General features: G+C 47.4%; 1 long non-coding RNA gene across 1 annotated transcript in view; it reads right to left on the bottom strand.

Moving 5' to 3' along the window:
• Nucleotides 1–4,558, bottom strand: part of LOC135819307 (uncharacterized) — a 7,576-nt gene extending 3,018 nt beyond the window's left edge. The window contains exons 1-2 of the long non-coding RNA XR_010553892.1: nucleotides 4,371–4,558; nucleotides 740–805 (exon numbers count right to left, since the gene is read on the bottom strand). This is a non-coding gene — a long non-coding RNA (uncharacterized LOC135819307). The remainder of the gene's footprint in view (nucleotides 1–739; nucleotides 806–4,370) is intronic.
• Nucleotides 4,559–4,992: the final 434 nt, after the last annotated feature.

Below are 4,992 nucleotides of genomic sequence, written 5' to 3'. Positions count from 1 at the left end.
GACACCCACGTCCGTTCTTGACCGGCAACATTTCCCCCGGCATGTGCAACTAAATGTACATGTATTCGATATTTCCTCCATATTTCCACTGTGCTTGGTTTCCATGCATTTTCTTCTCATGCTTAATATGAAAGCTGCAGGGTTCTAGCCAAAGGGGGGGGGGGGGGGGGGTAGGGGGGCGCAGTGCCCCCTACTCTGTTTGCGCGCCCCCCTATGAAAAATTGCCGCCCCCCCTACTCATTTTCCGATTTCGTGTTTTTCATGCATAGATGGTTCATAAAGGCACATTTATCTGGGGCTTTGTCGTTGCTGTGTCATCATCTATGTGCCATGCGCTACTTGATGTACCAGCCTGCTATGCCGGATACCGCCAGCCATGCATCGACCAGGCGCCAGGCGCGAACTGATGGTGGTGGTGGTGAGAAGGAGAGCTCTGTGCCAGAACTTTGCAGCCTAGAGAGCGTGTGTGGGCAGGCGTGTGTTTACCGCCATATTGCCAGGTGTGTCTTTACCACCATATTTATCAACCATAAGTACAGCTGCAGTGGTGTCTTCAGCTTCATTCTTTAGTGAACTGATTGGATTATTCTACACTTTAGTGAACTGATTGGATTATTCTACACTTTAGTGAACTGATTGGATTATTCTACACTTTAGTGAACTGATTGGATTATTCTACACTTTAGTGAACTGATTGGATTATTCTACACTTTAGTGAACTGATTGCGAAAATACTTACTAATTTGGAGATGATAATGCCCGACCATGGTTAGTCTGACAACGTTAAGGTGAACGCTGGCCGAAGCTAAAGCAAGCAACACAGAAATACATATACGTCTCCATTATTCTATGAAGCATAACCGCGGACAAGGGGTCACTATAGCAAAACCTGGCAAGGACAATGCGACCACTCGCACAAGGCCACCACCTGTCCGAGAATACCACTGCAACCAGGACCAAGGGATGCTATTTCCAGTCTAGTGAGTAATGACCCTGGATAAGGAGACCACCTGGTAACAGAGACCACGTTTTGAAGGTCCTTTGAACCGTGTTCATGATTGTATGTTCCTCTTCCTCCTTTTCTTATGTCACTATCTTCATCATTTTGCGAGAACTGTGGCAATACGCCCAGTGAGAAGGCAGATTTTGCCTGTGCTTCCGGTGAAGTAAAATAAAGCTAAACAAACAAATAAACAAACAAACAAACAAACAACCAACCAACCAACCAACCAACCAACCAAACAAACAAACAACCGTCATCCTGGCCAGGTTTCACTGTAGCCGCAAAGTAGCAATGAATAGGTTTGATTGTGCGGCGCACACAGACACAGTGCACAACAGTTAAAAAAGCCTTGTTTTGTGCTGAAAACACGTTGCTTGGTTGACAGCATGTTACAAGGCGGAGGACACACTGTGTTCGGAAACAGTGCTCCTTACTACAATACAACCTTCACGGACCGGTTGGCGGAGCCCCGGTCTTGTCACCATTTGAACCATATGGGGGGGGGGGGTTAGCTCTGGTTTAATAAAAAAACAAGAAAAGTCACACACCTCCCTAGTAAAATGAGGGTCAGAACCAGGGCCAACCCCCATACGGTTCAAATGGTGGCAAGACCGGGGCTCTGCCAACCGTGGATGGTTGTAGTTAGGGGCGTTGTTTCCTAACACAGTGCTTCCTGCAGTCTACAAAACAACGTACTGTAAAAGCCATTATTCTAACGAGGCGCTTATATAACGATTTCCCAAAATTGACTAGTTTACGTGTACCAAAGGTAACGATTCTCACTCATTCTCAACGCTCAATAGGACAGTATATGTATCGATTTCTGTATAACGATTTCTATTTAACGACAGATTTCTCCTCGTTAACTCGTTAGAGCTAGCGCTTCGTTATATTATATATATAGCTTTTACAGTACACAACAGGGTAGCAAGCGACTGCAGTACAGTAAAACCCATCAAGGCCACCACTCGGATAAGGCCACCACTCGGATAAGGCCACCACTCGGATAAGGCCACCACTCGGATAAGGCCACCACTCGGATAAGGCCACCACTCGGATAAGGCCACCACTCGGATAAGGCCACCACTCGGATAAGGCCACCACTCGGATAAGGCCACCACTCGGATAAGGCCACCACTCGGATAAGGCCACCACTCGGATAAGGCCACCACTCGGATAAGGCCACCACTCGGATAAGGCCACCACTCGGATAAGGCCACCACTCGGATAAGGCCACCACTCGGATAAGGCCACCACTCGGATAAGGCCACCACTCGGATAAGGCCACCACTCGGATAAGGCCACCACTCGGATAAGGCCACCACTCGGATAAGGCCACCACTCGGATAAGGCCACCACTCGGATAAGGCGACCACTCGGATAAGGCCACCACTCGGATAAGGCGACCACTCGGATAAGGCGACCACTCGGATAAGGCCAACACCTAGCCCAAAGGACCAGTGCAACCGGGCATCCAGGCAAACGAAGACCATACTAAACGCGTCTATAGTCTTCTACGAAGTAATTATCCAGGGAGTCTCGTACTACTCCCTCGATCGATCTCACACGACGTGTACATAATTACGGTGTAATGACGCGCAAGAGAAAGTGACCATGGTGATTCGGTCGCGTGCCAAGAAAGCCATCAACAGAAGAGAAAAAGAGACATCGGCATGCAGCGAGAAAAAAACAAACAAACCCAATGATCGCGACCATGGTGACCTCGGGAGGAGATCAAGATACATGTACAACTTTTCTAATCATTATCTTGCTGAAGGGTTCATGCTCATTTGGACTGTTTTTCGGCTTGAGTGAAGTCAGTTCAGTGTTGAGTGAAGTCAGTTCAGTGTTGAGTGAAGTCAGTTCAGTGTTGAGTGAAGTCAGTTCAGTGTTGAGAAATGAATGACAAGTGGCTTGTACTTTGTAATTCTATTTGCACGATGTCGAAGATGGCGTTTTCTTCTGCGCCCGACTTATTTTGTGCAGGCACAATGTTCTGCTGGGGAAGCAGGGAAGCATGACCTCGACGAAGGAGGAAAAGGATCATTGCCGTGTGAGCGAGATTCTGCATCAAGCGCTGCACAAACCGGTTTTCCTGCTGCAAGTAGCACACGAGGAGCCGCGCAGATCTCTCCTTCATCGGGAGAGTCACGAGATGAACGAGAGATCTCCGCTCTCGGCGAGGCATTGAGAAGTCTCAAGAAAAAAGAACACCAGGGCAGCTTGTCGGTCATCCAGAGTCTTCTCCCGAAGAAGTCACTTGACAGCGATCCACATACACACCCACATTCACATACACATAGCTTCTGAACTGCCAAGCACATGTACATGTAGCTCACCGAACATCTTTCCTCCTTTGCTTCTTTCCTTCCATACTCACACAAACAAACCTGCTCTTTTACGACGAACTCCTCTATACGACACATTGTCCTGCCAGGCTTCCCCTGTTGCTCGAGGTGCCCACTCCTCACTGAGTTCCATGCATGAGAGGATGCACGTTGCCACGGGTTACTACTGCATGAGAGGATGCACGTTGCCACGGGTTACTACTGACTAGTTTCACCTCTTGATTGATCGAATTTGTAAATTCATATCGAGTGCTACATCAGTTGCAAGCGCGTGAATAGCTGCAAAATCTCTGAAAATGTTGTCTCGATCTGACCAGCCGTTCAAGAGTTATGGCCGAAAATGTGCCCTTGCAAGGAAAGATTTTTTGTTGCACGCTGTCATTTTTTGCCAGCACTGTATTTGAATCTGGGCAGACCGTGTGCAACTTGTCGTATCATGGAAACACGCGAAAGTGAGCAGAATTTTGCTCCAAGTCCAAAAAATCACGTTTTTTAGCCATGTATTGCGGGGCTGCACGGCAGCGGTAATACTAGTAATTGCATGTACAATCATGTACATGCGGGGACTGGGGAGTACAGCAATATTACCGGTACCTATATTTGGGGAAACCACAAATTGTGATACGTACAGAACGCCAAAACCAATCGGGAGTACGGTCACGTGCTACAATTTGATACTACACTGTACTACACTGTACTACAGTCAGACATCGCCGCTTATCCGGTCCTCTTTCATCCGGATCCCTCGCCATCCGGAAGAAAATAGCTGATCGCAGATGTACAGCATACGTGATGCATCCCACAAAACCGGTGTTTGATTATCCGGTTCCCTCGCATCTCCGGACATTTTGTGGAAAACAGATGTGTGCGGTTAAGCGAGGTCTGACTGTACTACGAATCGTACTAGTCCCCGATGTGAGTGCATGGAGGCAGCGCACCACGCCCCTGACCCTCAGAAAAATGATCAGGGTTGCATACTCTTGGTTGCGAGATCAAGAAGGCCAATAATAGAGACTCACCGAGATCAAAGAGGCGAACTCTCTTCGTGGTAGATAGCAGCATGAAGACGTGTGCGAGAAGAGCGTAGATGACCAGATCCCAATACTCTGCTATAACGTTACGGACAGTCTTCGGAATCAGCACAAAATGGAGCACTCAGCCAACACACACGACCCATAAAGAGTTAAAGATCCTTTGCTTTTCAATTAATTTGTTTCAAGTCCGTATGAGCAACTAGCCCTTTCCCAAAGGTGCTCTTTTAATTCACACTTACAAGTAGTGCTTTTCGCGTCCCTCAAAATATGCTGAAAAAGTGCTCTTTTTCAGTGAAGCATAGCCATTATGCATGTTCAGATATGAACTCAAGCTGAGAAATGAATACGCACTCTTCCATTTATGGGTCCACGAAAGGCAAAACAGGAAGTAAAGTTCAAAAAACCCACTTTTTACAGCATTGTGTAGCGTACAAGCTTCACCAACTGTTACTTGTTGCCCCCCAAAAAGCGGCGTGCCAAGGCCCATCTAGCACTCTGAAACTGTGATCGCATGCATGAGCAAACAGATTTTAGCACTTTTTCAGCTAAAAAAGCGAAAAAAGGGCGAAAAAGGGCGAGCACCTTTGGAGTTTGGGAAAGGGCTATG

The sequence above is a fragment of the Sycon ciliatum genome, chromosome 6 (genome assembly GCF_964019385.1).
Source record: "Sycon ciliatum chromosome 6, ocSycCili1.1, whole genome shotgun sequence".
Lineage (NCBI taxonomy): Eukaryota > Metazoa > Porifera > Calcarea > Leucosolenida > Sycettidae > Sycon > Sycon ciliatum.
The sequence above is the reverse complement of the archived record's forward strand: the minus strand, read 5'-3'. Positions and strand labels throughout refer to the sequence as shown.